The sequence below is a fragment of the Tasmannia lanceolata genome, unplaced genomic scaffold (assembly GCF_043159265.1).
Source record: "Tasmannia lanceolata isolate RefF3 unplaced genomic scaffold, GAP_Taslan_0.1 ptg000037l, whole genome shotgun sequence".
In the NCBI taxonomy this organism is placed as follows: domain Eukaryota; kingdom Viridiplantae; phylum Streptophyta; class Magnoliopsida; order Canellales; family Winteraceae; genus Tasmannia; species Tasmannia lanceolata.
The window spans coordinates 23,960,608-23,978,347 of NW_027518714.1; the positions used below are offsets into that span (position 1 = coordinate 23,960,608).

General features: G+C 37.7%; 1 non-coding gene and 1 pseudogene across 1 annotated transcript; one reads left to right on the forward strand and one right to left on the reverse strand.

The window, feature by feature from the left end:
* LOC143861331 (uncharacterized) overlaps positions 1-15,166 on the forward strand; it is a 67,509-nt pseudogene extending 52,343 nt beyond the window's left edge.
* On the reverse strand, positions 3,443-3,549 carry LOC143862772 (small nucleolar RNA R71). The gene has a single exon (XR_013240482.1). It is a non-coding gene; the product is annotated as a small nucleolar RNA R71 (small nucleolar RNA).
* Positions 15,167-17,740: the final 2,574 nt, after the last annotated feature.

Consider the following 17,740-nt stretch of genomic DNA (forward strand, 5'->3'; position numbering starts at 1 on the left):
CAGAACTATTTTTAGAATTTTGTGTGTATATTCACTGGAAATACTCACGAGACAAAACTTGTCCACTAGGATAACCTAGGAGTTTAAAGGCTTGTTGCACGTGCTAAGTGCAATCGTGATTCCTACGAAAGTGAGTTAGGATTTTGTTTTGTTTTGTTTCTATGTTTCCTTATTTTTCTTCCTGTTTGCTTGAGGGCAAGCAAAGTTCAAGTATGGGGGAATCGGATGAGCACATTTATGTGTGAATTGTAGGTACTAAAGCATGCATATTTGATAATTAAAGCGGTAATACTAAGGTATTTTGTGTATTTTTTATGTTTCAGGGTTATATTGGGAAGATGGATAAATTTGAAGCCAAAGAGATCAAATACTGAAAGAAATAACCAATCTCCAATGGTGGCCGAATTCTATACAAGATGATTATTGTGCCTCTATATATTCTCTTCTAAAAATTTAAACAATTCAAGGGCTGCAATGAAGTTACATGATGGACTATTAATTTGGATGTCTCGGATTAGCTATGGAATTAATTTACAAGGTATGGTCCATTTAGATTGTGACCTATAATATGAACGGTTCGGATTATCCTACGAGAATGATTTAGGAGCGTCGTTAATTCATGGCCCATCAATTGAGCGGTTTAGATCACCCTACGGAGATAATTTGAGGAGCAAGAATTATTCACATTGGAACCCATCACTTGGATGGTCTGGATCATCTTAGGAAAAGGATTTGGAGGACACGCCCATTTATTTCATGGCCCATCAATTGGATGGTTTATATCAACCTATAGAAGCGATTTAGAGAGAGTCGGCTAATAAGAGCTTTTATCACTCTGGAAAGAGAAGAGGGAGATAGTAAATTCCATGAAGGGTGGTCAATATCATTAGTGGGTCCCATTTGGATTTTGGAAAGTCTTTAAAAGCGAGTCACAGCAGCCACGTTTCCCTTTTGTTAGAAAATAGCATTTTCTGATTTTATATATAATGCATATACATACATGCAAAAGTGGGACCCACGAAAGTAGAGGAAGAAAGTAAGAACTTCACTGATATTTTCGCTTCTTGCTAAAACCACCGAATTTGGCCACCATTTCTTTGTGTTATATATATATATATATATATATATATATATATATATAAAACAAAAGTGGGACCCACATGGGATTTGAAGAAAACTGCTATGGAAAATAAACTACCGCATTTGGAATGTTTATTCTTCCACGTTTTGGGTTGAAGAAAAAAAACAGTAGTTTCTAATTAGCTTGTATTGCTATTCTATATAATATAAGTGAGACCCACTATGAAGAAGAAAAGAAAGTTGCCAAAAGCTCACCCATTTCTACGTAAGGAAGGAGAAAAAGTCAATAAAAGTGGTGAAAACGTTACCAAAGAAAGGTCAAAGTTGGTGAAATTTTAAAGAAGAAAAGAAGAAGTTGGTGGAATTACAAACAAGTAGTGGAAGTTCCCAAATTATCAAAGACAGGTGGGGTTGCCAAAAATACAAAAAGATACCAAGATTGTGTCTTTCCTTGGAGATGAAAATAGAAGGTGAAGAAAGCTACATATTCGAGTGAAGAAGGCTCTCTCTTTTTCTTCTACACACACTTTTGCTCTCTTTATGCTTTTGCTTGTTCTTTATTATTCTCTACACAATTCTCTACCACTCTCAAGCTCTTTCTTTTAGGTTTTCTTGTTCTCTCTTGCTCTTTTTCAAGTTCTTTTTCTTTTCTACTCTCAACCAAGGATCGTCATCCACCATTCAAACTCAAGGTGACATTAAAGCTTGAAAGAGGAAGATTCAACCAAAGATTGGAGGAGAAAAAGAATAAGTTCTTTTTATTTTTGTTATTTATTTTCAAGTTCAAGTTGATGTACTTTTGTTTCAATTCAAATTACTGAAGAGTTTATTTTTCTTTTAGTTTTCTTTTCAAGTAATTATATATGGCACTCTTTCTCCCATCTATCTCTTTTATTTTTGTTTTTCTTCACTTCTTCATGAATAATTAAATCCTAATTACTTAGGGTTTAGTTGAAGCCATGGGGAAGGAGAAATATTTATAATTAATTCAATCTACTCAATTGAAAAATTGTGTAGGATTTTGTGTTTGGAAAATCCCAATCATTCATGCCATTGGCTTTCCCCTTTCGTATGAATGATTGTTGATTAACAAATATAAAGTTCTATATAATCAATGTACATTGGAGAGTGGATTTAATTAATTACTTATAAGAAATGACATCCCTTTGATCCTATTTCTTATTGACTAGTTAATCGAATTTTCAACCAATTCAAGAGTTGTTTTAATTAATCAATCTAATCCAAACCCATGGTGGATTCTAACCCTAAGTAATCTTTTATATTGAATTAAGATTTTTACACTATTCCAAATTACTTTTGCAATTTTCCAATTAACTTAGGCCCTTAGAATTTTGGTTTTCAAATTAAATTAGATAAGTAGTTAATAGAGATCATTAAAATTTGGTACACTTTGCCTAAATTAGGATTTTAAATAAAAAAGATCTTAGTTAAATTCGATTCTTAGATTGAATTGAATATACGCTTATATATAGTGTTGGCTCCGAGGTCTAAGTCCACGAAAATCCTGAGTCCAATCCAGGCAACATTATATCGTAGCTAGTATTCTAATCGGTAAAAGAATAGGATTGACAACTAGATTTCTCTTCCCAGAGTTCGACCAGTATTTACATGATCCGTGCACTTGCGGTTATTTAATATTACAAACAAGTTTTTGGCGCCGTTGCCGGGGATCGAACCCGGGTCACCCGCGTGACAGGCGGGACTACTCACCAGTCATAACAAGTTTTTGGCGCCGTTGCCGGGGAAGAGAGTTGCATTAGAATCTTAATTATTCAAAGTGTTAGATTAGTAGTTATTTTTAGTTTAGTTATATTTTTGATTTCTTGGCTATCCATCTCTCTTACTTGGTATTCTTGTGTTTATGAGTGCAAGTTGGGTGCGGAACTCGGCCAATCGACTAAAAAGAGCAAGCCGGTTAGAGACGGTGGAAGACGTCGCACCAAATCCAAATCAAGTAGTCATGGCGGAAGAACAAGAGCCGCCTAAGAGTTTGCGTGATCGCTTCTATCCGGCCCGAATCGCGCAACCTTCTTGCATTAGATTACCGATTACACAGGGCAATAATTTTGAGCTAAAATTGTAATTTATCTCTTTTCTTCCTCATTTTCATGGCCTCCCTTCGGAGGATGCTTATTTATTTTTGCGTGAGTTTGAAGATGTATGTGCTTTGATTAAGTTGCAACAACTTACCGATGATACGGTAAAGTTGCGGTTTATGACGTTGTCACTCAAGGATCGAGCCAAAAAGTGGCTCTATGGCTTACCAACGAACTCCATCACCACTTGGGAGGAGTTCGCCGTCGCTTTCCTAAAAAAGTTTTTTCCATTACATAAAACTAATAAGCTTAGGAACGATATTTTACAATTCAAACAAAAGCCATTAGAGTCATTTTCTAAGTTTACGGAGAGGTTCAAAGACCTACTCCAACAGTGTCCTCACCATGGAATTGATTTGTGGCACTTATGCCAAATTATTTATGAGAGCATAGATTACCAAACAAAGCAACTTCTTGAGGCCATGTGTCCTAATGGTTTTACATCTTTCACGGATGAGGCCGCGGCATGGAACTTCTTACTTGATTTGGCAGAAAAAACGAGAGAGTGGGAATCCACTCAAGACGGTGAGAGAGCCACTTCAAGCAAGGGATTTCTAATAGAGGGTGCCGTGGCAAAAGAGGCCCATCTTGATAGCCTAATCAAAAAACTAGAAGCAATAGTTGTCAAAGGACCCTCACAAGTCAATCAAATTGCACATAGTGTTCCCATGTGTAATTGGTGTCAAGCCACGGACCATGTCATGGAAGAGTGTCCAACTCTTGCTAAATTTGGTAATTCTAATGAGAATCTGAGTGCTCTTTATGCTAATAATCTTTGTTCTAGCACTTATAATCCGGGATGGAGACATCATCCCAAATTCATGAAGTCAAAGTGGGACATCTAATTTCCAAGGCCAAGGCCAATTCGGGCAACCTAGGCCCACCTTCCCTCCCACTTTTGTTCGGCCATCCCCTTCACCTCCTACTTTTCAAAACCCCATGATTAATAATATTTCAAATCAGCAACCGTCGGGTTTCAAAAACAAGGAGAGTCGGCACGCATAGCTTCCTTAGAAAAAAGCATAGAACTTCTCACTAGCACTTTCATGACAAGCCAACACAACATGAAGAAGCAAATATCCCAACTTGCCATGGCGTTGCATGAGAGGGAAAAGGGGAAGATGCCAAGTCAACCCGTTCCTAATCCAAGGAACGTGAATATGAATGTGAATCAACAGATACCGCCAAATAAGTTGAATGGCATTCAACCAATTTTGCCTCCGCAAGAGCCCTCCAACGAATGTAATGTCGTATATGCTTTATGGAGTGGTAGAGATTACCACAAGGAGGAGGTCAGATCTGAACCTTCTATAGATATACAAGAAACATCCAAAGAGGTAAGAAAAGACTCCCCTCCAACAGCCTCGATTGCGGAACCCAAACAGGTAAGTGAAGAGCAGGGTGTTTCTCCACCTGAAAATGAGTATGTTCCTAAAGCTCCTTTTCCAAGGAGACTTGCTAATAATAAGAAGGTGGATGCCATGGATAAAATTTTAAATGTGTTTAAATAAGTGCAAATTAACATTCCTTTATTAGATGCGATTTCTCAGGTTCCTACTAATGCCAAAGTGTTGAAAGATTTGTGCACACAAAAGCGCACAACTAATGTGCCCAAGAAAGCTTTCTTGGCCGCAAATATAAGTTCCATCTTGTCTCAATAAATGGTGGCTAAGTATAAGGATCCAGGATGTCCTACTATTTCTTGCACTATTGGTAACACAAATATTGAACATGCTCTTTTGGATTTGGGTGCAAGTGTAAATCTCTTGCCTTTTTCTGTATTTAAGCAACTAGGATTAGGAGACCTCAAACCAACCACCATCACTCTTCAATTGGCGGATAGGTCAATTAAAACACCCAAAGGGATGGTTGAGGATGTGTTAGTTAAAGTAGGTGATTTTTTGTTTCCCGTAGATTTTGTTGTGTTAGATACCGAGCCTGTTGCTAATATAAAGGATCAAATTCTTATCATCCTTGGTAGGCCGTTCCTTGCTACTAGCAATGCTCTCATTAATTGTAGAAAATGATTAATGAAATTATCTTTTGGAAACACATCAGTTGATTTTAATGTCTTTAGATTGGGTAAGCAACCAAATTTTCATGAAGAAATCAATATGTTGCATTCCTTTCCTGACGATATTGTTTCTAATTTTGAAATTGATTTTGAGGCAGGATTCCAAGAATGCTTGGACGAGCTAGGAGGTGATGGAGGGAGCGATTTCTTTGCCGATGCATGTGCCATTCAAAATGCGGAGCCCGTTGGACCACTAGCAACATCTCTTCCAAAGCCATCAATCGAAGAAGCGCCACAGTTGGAGTTGAAGCCCTTGCCTTCTCATTTACGTTATGCATTTTTGGGTGATAATTGTACTTTGCATGTAATAATTGTTGTGGACCTAACCTCCCCTCAAGAGGAGGAACTCATTACATTGCTAAAAGATAACAAGGAAGCCATAGGTTGGACAATGGCCGACATCAAAGGAATTAGCCCTTCGATTGTGCAACATCACATCCATCTCGTTGAGGGTGCCAAACCTTCAAGGGAACATCAAAGAAGGGCTAATCCTGTAACGAAGGAAGCCATCCAAAAAAGAGATTTTAAAATGGTTAGATAATGGGATCATTTATCCCATCTCGGATAGCCAATGGGTGAGTCCCGTCCTAGTAGTGCCTAAGAAGTCGGGAGTCACGGTTATACAATCCGCCACCAATGAGCTTATTCCAACTCGCATTCAAACGGGGTGGCGGGTTTGTATTGACTACCGAAAGCTTAATGCCGCTACTTGGAAGGATCACTTTCCTTTGCCTTTTATTGATCGAATGTTAGAAAGGTTAGCAGGTCATGAGTATTATTGCTTTCTTGATGGATATTCCGGTTACAACCAAATCCCCATAGCTCCTGAAGATCAAGAGAAAACGACATTCACATGCCCCTTTGGAACGTTTGCTTATAGACGTATGCCTTTTGGATTATGCAATACACTGGCAACTTTCCAAAGATGCATGATGAGTATCTTTTCTGACATGGTGGAGACCTTCTTAGAGGTTTTTATGGATGATTTTTCTATTCATGGCTCCACCTATGCCGAATGTTTACATCACTTAAAATTGGTCTTAGAGAGGAGTAGAGAAAAGAACCTTGTCCTCAATTGGGAAAAGTGTCATTTTATAGTAAAAGAGGGCATAGTTCTAGGTCATGTGATTTTTAAAGAGGGAATTAAGGTTGATAAAGCTAAGGTGGATCTCATTCTCCATCTTCCACCACCCAAAAGCGTGAAGGATATTCGATCATTTTTGGGTCATGCGGGTATTTACTGGCGTTTTATAAAAGATTTTTCTAAAATTGCTAGGCCTCTAACCAACTTGTTAGCAAAAGTTCAAAAATTTGAGTTTTCCAAAGAATGCTTCGATTCCTTTGGGTGTTTGAAAAATGAGTTAACTACTGCTCCCATCGTTCAAGCACCTAATTGGACCGAACCGTTTGAAATTATGTGTGATGCTTCCGAGTTTGCAATAGGAGCCGTGTTGGGTCAAAGATTCAATAAATTACCGCATGTAATCTATTATGCAAGTAGGACTTTAAATGATGCACAACTCAACTACACCACTAGGGAAAAAGAATTCTTAGCGGTTGTGTTTGCGTTAGAGAAGTTTCGGTCCTACTTGATTGGATCGCATGTGATAATTTATACCGACCATTCGGCAATCAAGTATCTTGTTTGAATGAAGGATGCTAAAGCTCGCCTCATTCGGTGGGTTTTACTTCTTCAAGAGTTTGATTTGGAGATTAGAGATAAAAAGGGTACGGAAAACTTGGTTGCCGATCACTTGTCTAGACTTCCTAATGCAAAGAATGACGAAGGTCCAATTAATGAAAGCTTCCCTGATGAGCAATTGTTTGTTATTTTTAGTGAGCCATGGTATGCAGATATTGTGAATTACTTGATTACAGGTGCTACACCGGATCGTTGGTAAAGTATTTCTTTTGGGATGATCCCTATTTGTTCAAAACTTGTTCGGATCAGATTGTCCGACGATGTGTGCCCGATCATGAGCACCAATCGATTCTATCTTTTTGCCATGATCAAGCCTGTGGTGGCCACTTTAGTGTAACGAAAACCGCGCACAAAGTTTTACAATGTGGTTTCTTTTGGCCAAGTAATTTTAGGGATGCTTTTGATTTTTGTAAGGCATGTAGATCTTGTCAGTCCTTAGGAAGAGTTACAAAGCAAAATATGATGCCCCTCAACCCGATCTTAGTAGTTGAAGTTTTTGATGTGTGGGGTATTGATTTTATGGGACCATTTTTCAACTCTTTTGGAAACTTGTATATTTTGTTAGGTGTAGATTATGTGTCAAAATGGATTGAAGCCATTGCTTGCAAATCCAATGACCACAAGGTGCTGGTCAAGTTTCTTAAAGAAAATATTTTTTCGCGCTGCGGTACACCTCGTGCCATCATTAGTGATAGGGGTAAACACTTTTGTAATAGACCGTTTGAATGTCTTATGAAGAAATATGGTATTACTCATAAGTTGGCCACCCCTTATCATCCTCAAATGAGTGGCCAAATGGAGGTTTCAAATAGGCAAATTAAGCAAATTTTAAAGAAGACAGTGAATCCAAACCGCAAGGATTGGTCCATTAGATTAGTGGATGCCTTGTGGGCTCATAGGACAGCATTCAAGACTGATCTTGGTCACTCTCCTTACCTCCTTGTGTATGGCAAAGCTTGTCACCTCCCGATTGAATTGGAACATAAAGCTTTTGGGCTATTAAGAAACTAAACTTTGATTTGTCTTCTGCAGGTGTTCAAAGGCGATTACAACTTTCTGAATTGGAGGAGTTGCGCAATGAAGCGTACGAGAATGCAAAGATCTATAAGGAGAAGATAAAAGCTTTTCATGACAAGCATATTTTGAGAAAATCATTTCAAGAGGGCGAAAAAGTGCTTCTTTACAATTCACGATTACATATCTTTCCAGGTAAGTAGTTAAGATCCAGATGGGATGGACCATATGTCGTTAACAAAGTTTTCTCTCATGGTGCGGTCGAGGTTCTTAATCCAAGCAATGGTGAGATTTTTAAAGTTAATAGTCAAAGATTAAAGCCATTTATTGAGTTGTCAAAACCGGATATGGAAGAGGTCATGAATTTCCATGAACCTTCCTATTCGAATCATGCCTAAACAAATACGGTACGTACCCTCCTTTCTATTTTTAGTCCTCATATTTTTGTTTTTATTTTTAACGCATTGAGGACAATGCATAATTCAAGAATGGGGGGTAGCTTTTAGAAACTTTCCTTCTCTAGTCTTTTCTATAATTTAAAGTTAGAAAGTTTCTTTTCCTTTTGTTTTTGGTATTTCTCTCAAATTAGAAAGAACTTGGTATTCTTAGGAAGAAAGTTGTTTTCCTATTTTAAGAAATAAAGTTAGTGGATATTTTAATTTTGGAATCCGGAAAAATTAGAAAGAATACTTTCCTTTCTTAGTTTTGTTTTCTTTTGGAATCTTTCTTTTAAAAGGATTTGAATAAGAAATAGAAATAGAAACTTGCTATTTATACGGTATGGATAAAAAGGAAAGAAAGGTTGAACCAAAAGAAAGAAAGAACTATTTTTAGAAAGTTTGCTTCTTGATTATAATTTTGATTTGTAGCCTTTTTGACTTGAGCTATTAAGTCTTAAGGGTTTTTACGCCTAGTTCCTTAAAGCCAACTGGCTTGAGAGCAACTGACTGAAAACTCCATACATGGGTCAATTAGAAAGCTTAATGAATCAAAGCATTGCACATAATCAAAGGTAAAGCTTGAACTCATATGCATCAATGTATATGATATATGCAAATCAAAGATTAGTCGGACACTGCTTAGTAGCCTAGGTGTCTGGTGCATGCCCTGCATGTCATTCACGCCAAAAGCAGTAGAAAATTACCAAAAACAAAAAAGAGAAAAAAAAAGTGAGTTCTATTCTTAGAAAGTATGAGAAAAGTGGAAAGTGTGGTGGACCATATAAATTTGCATTTTCTTCTATTAAGTTTCGAAGTCAAATTTCTTTTATGGTATGATTACATTATAATCAAATTTAAGGGAGAAGAGTATGACAAATTCAAAAGAGGATTCCTTGATTAAAATATGTTTCTAATTTTTCCAACTTGGGATAGGATGCAAAGTTTAAGTATATGGGTATTCTTGTTCTTCTATTTTGAGTAATTTATCAAAGAAAAATTATTAGAAATTTTTAGCTTTATTTTATATTGAGAATTGGAAAGAAAAGTTTATTTTTAGAATTTTGTGTGTATATTCACTGCAAACACTCACGAGACAAAACTTGTCCACTAGGGTAACGTAGGGGTTTAAAGGCTTGTTGCACGTGCTAAGTGCAACCGTGATTCCTACGAAAGTGAGTTATGATTTTATTTTGTTTTGTTTCTATTTTTCTTTATTTTTCTTCTTGTTTGCTTGAGGGCAAGGAAAGTTCAAGTATGGGGGAATCTGATGAGCACATTTATGTGTGAATTGTAGGTACTAAAGCATGCATATTTGATAATTAAAGCGGTGCTACTAAGGTATTTTGTGTATTTTTGGTGTTTCAGGGTTATATTGGGAAGATGGATAAATTTGAAGCCAAAGAGATCAAATACTGAAAGAAATAACCAATCTCCAATGGTGGCCGAATTCTATATAAGATGATTATTGTGCCTCTATATATTCTCTTCTAAAAATTTAAACAATTCAAGGGCTGCAATGAAGTTACATGATGGACTATTAATTTGGATGTCTCGGATTAGCTATGGAATTAATTTACAAGGTATGGTCCATTTAGATTGTGACCTATAATATGAACGGTTCGGATTATCCTACGAGAATGATTTAGGAGCGTCGTTAATTCATGGCCCATCAATTGAGCGGTTTAGATCACCCTACGGAGATAATTTGAGGAGCAAGAATTATTCACATTGGAACCCATCACTTGGATGGTCTGGATCATCTTAGGGAAAGGATTTGGAGGACACGCCCATTTATTTCTTGGCCCATCAATTGGATGGTTTAGATCAACCTATAGAAGCGATTTAGAGAGAGTCGGCTAATAGGAGCTTTTATCACTCTTGAAAGAGAAGAGGGAGGTAGTAAATTCCATGAAGGGTGGTCAATATCATTAGTGGGTCCAATTTGGATTTTGTAAAGTCTTTAAAAGCGAGTCACAGCAGCCACGTTTTCCTTTTGTTAGAAAATAGCATTTTCAGATTTTATATATAATGCATATACATACATGCAAAAGTGGGACCCACGAAAGTAGAGGAAGAAAGCATGAACTTCACTGATATTTTGGCATCTTGCTAAAACCACTGAATTTGGCCTCCCTTTCTTTGTGTTTTATATATATATATATTAAACAAAAGTGGGACCCACATGGGATTTGAAGAAAACTGTTATGGAAAATAAACTACCGCATTTGGAATGTTTATTCTTCCACGTTTTGGGTTGAAGAACAAAAACAATAGTTTCTAATTAGCTTGTATTCCTATTCTATATAATATAAGTGGGACCCACTATGAAGAAGAAGAGAAAGTTGCCAAAAGCCCACCCATTTCTACGTAAGGGAGGAGAAAAAGTCAATAAAAGTGGTGAAAAAGTTATCAAAGAAAGGTCAAAGTTGGTGAAATTTTAAAGAAGAAAAGAAGAAGTTGGTGGAATTACAAACAAATAGTGGAAGTTCCCAAATTACCAAAGACTGGTGGGGTTGCCAAAAATACAAAAAGATGCCAAGATTGTGTCTTTCCTTGGAGATGAAAATAGAAGATGAAGAAAGCTACATATTGGAGTGAAGAAGGCTCTTTTTTTTTTTCTACACACACTTTTGCTCTCTTTATGCTTTTGCTTGTTCTCTATTATTCTCTACACAATTCTCTACCACTCTCAAGCTCTTTCTTTTAGGTTTTCTTGTTCTCTCTTGCTCTTTTTCAAGTTCTTTTTCTTTTCTACTTTCAACCAAGGATCATCATCCACCATTCAAACTCAATATGACATTAAAGCTTGAAGGAGGAAGATTCAACCAAAGATTGGAGGAGAAAAAGAATAACTTCTTTTTAGTTTTTGTTATTTATTTTCAAGTTCAAGTTGATGTACTTTTGTTTCAATTCAAATTACTGGAGAGTTTATTTTTCTTTTAGTTTTCTTTTCAAGTAATTATATATGGCACTCTTTCTCCCATCTATCTCTTTTATTTTTATTTTTCTTCACTTCTTCATGAATAACTAAATCCTAATTACTTAGTGTTTAGTTGAAGCTACGGGGAAGGAGAAATATTTATAATTAATTCAATCTACTCAATTGAAAATTGTGTAGGATTTTGTATTTGAAAAATCCCAATCATTCTTGCCATTGGCTTTCCCCTTTCGTATGAATGATTGTTGATTAACAAATATAAAGTTCTATATAATCAATGTACATTGGAGAGTGGATTTGATTAATTACTTATAAGGAATGACATCCCTTTCATCTTATTCCTTATTGACTAGTTAATCGAATTTTCAACCCAATTCAAGAGTTGTTTTAATTAATCAATCTAATCCAAACCCATGGTGGATTCTAACCCTAAGTAATCTTTTATATTGAATTAAGATTTTTACACTATTCCAAATTACTTTTACAATTTTCCAATTAACTTAGGCCCTTAGAATTTTGGTTTTCTAATTAAATTAGATAAGTAGTTAATAGAGATCATTAAAATTTGGTACACTTTGCCTAAATTAGGATTTTAAATAAAAAAGATCTTAGTTAAATTCGATTGTTAGATTGAATAGAATATACGCTTATATATAGCGTTGGCTCCGACGTCTAAGTCCCCAGAAATCCTGAGTCCATTCCAGGCAACATTATATCATAGCTAGTATTCTAATCGGTAAAAGAATAGGATTGACAACTAGATTTCTCTTCCCTGAGTTCGACCCGTATTTACACGATCTGTGCACTTACGGTTATTTAATATTACAAACAAGCTGGAAATATTGAAAGCATTATTTTAGCTGCGAGCAAGCTTGGAAATTGGAGAGAAACGAGCTGACTGCGAACAAATCAAGGTTGAAAGGTTAATTTGGCCGCGAGTGAGCTGGGAAGGATATTGGCTTGGTTACGACTGAACCAGAAGCCGGGGAATTGACTTGACTGCGAAGGAGTCAAAGAATCAGAGAAGTTAGCTTAATTGTGAACAAACTAGTAGATCGGAATATTTACTTGACTGTGAATTATTCGAAGAGTTGGAAATTGGCTCAATTACGAATGAACAAGAATACCAGATAATTAACTTGACTATGAAGGAGTTAGAGAATTAGGAATATTATCTTCGTTGCGAATGAACCAGAAGATCAGATAATGGACTTAACTGCGAATGAGTCGAAAGGTCAGAAATTTGCTTGGTTGCGAACGAATCGTAAAGCAAATGGGTGACTTGACTGCGAAAGAGCCAGAGTCAGGGATATTGGCCTAGTTACGAATGAACTATAAGACCAGAATAATGACTTGGTTGCGAATGAACCAGAAAGTCAGGAATTTGATTTTAGCTGCGAATGAGCTAAGAATTGGAAGATTAACTTGACTGCGAGTGAGTCAGAGTCATGGAGATTAGCTTGATTGCGAATGAATCAAGAAATCAGTGAGAAACTTGGCAGCGAATGAGCCAAAGAGTCTAAGATTTTGGCCCGGTTGCGAATGAACCAAAAATGCCAGAATGATGACTTGGTTGCGAATGAACCAGAAATGTAATAGCCTTAAAGAATCAGAAGTTAAAGGATTGACTTGGTCACAGATTAACTGAAAAACTTGACTGCAAAAGTCAAAAAGCTCAGAGATCGACTCGGTTGAGAATGAACCAAAAAGTCGAGGATTGACCCGGTAGCGAATAAACCGAAAAGGTCGAAACGATGCCTTGGTTGCGAATGAACCAAAAATGTAATAACCTGACAGAATTAGAAGTTATAGGATTAACTCGGTCACAGATTAACCAAAAAACTTGACTGCGAAAGTCAAAAAGCTCAGAGATCGACTCGGTTGCAAATGAACCAAAAAGTCGAGGATTAACCCGGTAGCTAATGAACCGAACAAGTTGAAACGACGACTTGGTTGCGAATGAACCAAAAATGTAATAACCTGACAGAATCAGAAGTTGAAGGATTAACTCGGTTACAGATTAACCGAAAAGCTTAACTGCGAAAGTCAAAAAGCTCAGAGATTGACTCGGTTGCGAATGAACCGGAAAGTCGAGGATTGACCTGGTAGCGAATTAACCAAAAAGGTCGAAACGTTGACTTGGTTGCGATGAACCAAAAAAGTAATAACCAGACGGAATCAGAAGCTAATGGATTAACTGGGTTACAGATTAACCAAAAAGTCAAGAACACTAGCTTGACTGCGAATGAGTCAGATACTAAAAGATAGACTTGGTTACAGACTAACCAAAAAGTTGAGGATAAAAGCTTGACTGCAAATGAGTCAAAGGCTCAAAGGATTGACCTGGTTGCAAATGAACCGAAAGGTCGAAGATATGAGCTAAACTACGAATGAGTCAAAAGCTCCAAGGATTGACCTGGTTGCGAATGAACCGAAAGGTCGAGGATATGAGCGAGACTGCAAATGAATCAAAGGCTCAAATGATTGACCTGGTTGCGAATGAACCGAAAGGTCGAGGATATGAGCGAGACTGCGAATGAGTCAAAGAACTCAATCAAATGGTGAGACAGACTCTCAATAGAATAGTGAGACAGACTCTCAATTGAAGGACTAGGCAGATTTTCGATGGAATAGCTATCTCTTGCCGAGAATAATTGGGAGTATGAGTTCTTTACTGAAAACCAGACTCAGATAACTTGCTGGCATTTTGGGTATTGACCTTCTCTTCTTTCTTTCTTTTTGAACCAAGAGAATTGTATTCTGCTGGGGATTAAAGGCTATGGGAGCAAATTCTAGACTCCGCTTGGAAAACTGATTTTCTTGAGAAGTTGACTTTTCAAGAGAGTGGACTCGTTTGAGAAGTTTGGAGGTTTAGCTTGAGATCTACTCGTGCCTCTCTTATCTCAACTTGCTATAGACATTGGCATTAATTGCCTTTGTGTGCTTGATATCTTTTATGACGCAAGTCATAAAAGATGCCCCTAGTATGTTGTGCTTCCACGACAAGAGTCTTAAAGAAGTGGTACATTGGTGGTTGAAGAAAAAGTGTTTCGCTCTGTGGAGGCTTAAGGTCTCACAGGTTCTTTCCTTTGATATAAGAAGGAATAAGACAATCACCATGATGGCTGAGTCTGAAAATCTCTTCTATTTTTCCTCACTGCTTGAGACTTTGATGTCTCTGGCAGGTCTAACTAAGATGTCTCTTGCCCCTTCTTTGATTCCCAACCAGGATTCACTTTGAATTTTCTTTGCATTTTGGAAGGTGTACTTTCACTGTTCCAGTGCCAGACAATTTGACCTTGAAAGAAAACGATTATGAATGAGCAACAGACTTCCAATGACTCGATCAAAGAAGACTCAGATTATTTAAAGGACTTGACTCACTTTTGATTCACCTTTAGATCTGATGTATTGTTTTTTTTTAGGGTAAGGCTAGCCGCTCTTAGAGTAATCTCGAAAACCATGTCAAGAAGCACTAATTTCCTCCATCGATATTTCCGTCATGGTCATTACCCCCTTCGGATTGCTCAGTTTTAATGTCCCTAGTTTAGAAGGGTATCAAAGTAAGTCTCATCGATACTACTCAGATTCTAGGATCCTGCTCTGTTTGAAGACTGCTTCTCCATCTCATTAACTTCTCTCTTTGCAATTACTCATGACTCTTGCTTTCCAGGTCTCTGGCCTCGCAGACCACCTGTCTCAAATTTCGTTTGCACTGCTTACATTCCTGAGTTCTTCATGATTGAGGAACTCCTTCTACAACTCATCAGCTCTTTCTTCATGGGAAGTCCTTGCTGCTGACTAAATTGCCTTCTTGACTTTTTCGATCTAGCAGACCGCTACCCTTACTGTGCATAAGCCAACCTCTTTGGTTGTTGACTTAGCAAGAAAAATTATTCTCACTTTTCCCTAGGCCGCCCTTTCGGGTTTTCAACCTAGCAGGTCTTCAAACTCTCGTTCTTCTCTTTTTTTCTGTTTTTGTCTTCATTTGCCTTGAACCTTTGCTCGTTTTATGAGAAGGACTTTCTAGGTAGGCTTAGGTTCAAAGGGGTAGGATGTTTCTTTGGTTCAAACGATTTGGACCGAATCTGGTCTAGCCAAACTACCTACATACCCCAAAAATGGAGGATCAGGTCTGCGTAGTTCGCTTTGGGGTTTATCAAAGAATGGTTTAGCTTTTTAGCTTCAAAATTTTGAAAGGGAATAATTTGACTTTTTCCCAAATGTTTGACCGAACCTAAGTTGATCAGGTTGCCTACGTACCCCTGAAGAGTTGGGGATCATGTCCGCATAGTTCGGGTGCATAAAATGCCCCTGGTTTATAATGTGGTTGAAAGAATTGTTTGGTGTTAAAGTGTTGTCACAAAGGGCTCACAAAAGGATTTTTTAAACGTTGGAATTTTGGCTATAATGGCTCAAACGTCCAAGGATGGCCTCCTGGTGTTTTAACGTGTAAGCTTTTGAAAACTAAGGTTCAACGGCTTTGAATGTTTTTGTCGAGGAGTCTGGCGGTTTTTACAAGCAAGACTTCAGCCACAATGTTCTATTCTCATCTCGGAAATCTTGAATTTTATGTTCAAGATTCAACCACTCTCGTTAGTCTCCAAATGCTGAAGATAATTCCCATATTCAATTTATCTCGTTGACTTCATCATCTGGGTATTTAATATTTCTAAGGAGTTGTTTTAGGGACACATTCCCTTCCCCTTTTGTCTTTCTCTCGCATTCTTCATGTTTTCTTTCCTTTTGGACATAGAGAATGTCCTCAATCTTGAAGTATTCCACCTCGGAATCACATTGAAACATGTAGCCCAAGTGCTCTTTCTGGACTCAGATCGATGACTTCATTTTATGAAAGTCTTCTCTCAATATCTCATCAGCTCCACTGGATTTCTGATGCTCATTTCTCTAGCATTTTGCTTTTTGACTGAGTGTCTAAGGCCGATGGAGCCTTGCTTTTCATCACAACAGAGCATTCCCCTGGTTTATCCTTATAGGATCAAGCAAGACTACCTCAAACCCCTCTAAACAGGTTTATCAATTCCTCACGCTTCTCGGGAGATAAAGTTTTGCCAATCCATCTTTCCCGAGTTTTGGATTTCGATACCACTATCAACAGCTTCGATTTCTTCTTTGAGTGGCTATACTGGACACACTTCCTCTCGTTTGATCATCTTTCAGATCTCGAGGGAAATTTCGCCTGCATCCTCATCCGATGAGGGTGTCTTTAGTTATTTAAATATTAGATCTAAGAGTGAATCATAAGAATACTGATAACATTGAAATCAAACTTTATTTAATTGAAAACTTTCAAGTATATCAATAGTTCTCAACACGCCTCAGTGGGCTCTACATCAGACTTGATAGAAAACAAAACACTGACACTAAATGAGAAAGACTGACAGACATGACATACATTTTTTTTATTGACATTGACACTATGACTCACCAACTTTCAACACAAGAGTTGGTATATACTTGATAGAAGATAAAAATTAAATCATGAAACATGACATTTGGAACACCTCACTTGAAACACGACACTTAGACATGGACAAGACTCGGCACTGAAGGTCACAAGTAGCACGCCTTCCTCCATGATGTTGTCGGCTAGTGGTTTCGGTCTTGGTATAGGAATCTCGGAAGAGGTGGTCCCATGTAATTCTGTCTACCTGGCCCAAACTGCCCTTGAAAACCTGCTGGTGGCATCATGCTCTCTGTCGTGACATTCTTCGGAGGCTCAAATTCTGACATCTTTCCTTTTCCTTTCGATTCAGTTCTCTGTTCTGAGGTAGCATAAGCAGCGGTGGTGGAACCTTTGAAAGGTTGAATGAGTCTAACCGGTGCAGGATTCACTGAGGCATAGAGTTCAGGAAGAAGGGAAAAGTCTTCATCTATCTTGTCCTGAATTTTGTGTTTCAATGCCAGGCACTTTTCTGTCGTATGACCAATACTTCCGCGGTACTCACAATATTGATCTCTTCTCCAGGGTTTAGGAAGTGGGTTAGGAAGAGGCTTCAGATCTAAAAGTGTCAAACGACCTTCACTGACCCATTTCTTCATGATAACTTCCTGAGGACAAGGTAAGTGAGTGAATTCCCTCCTCAGTCTCTAACTCATTCTTTCTTCCACTACTGTTGGATTCTTAAGGAGTTGATGATAGGGTCCAACACTCTTAACTTCACTGGGAACAATGACAGGCTTTGTCCCACTATGCAAATCAACATATCTGTAAAGAATTAAACTCTGAACTGATGTTTCTTCAGTCATAGTACCCATATCGGCAAACTGCTTAGGGGCTTAATCACATCCAGTGGGCAGGTATCGTATCTGAGTTTTCATCTCCCTCACTTCTTCAGTTAGCATGGCCATCTA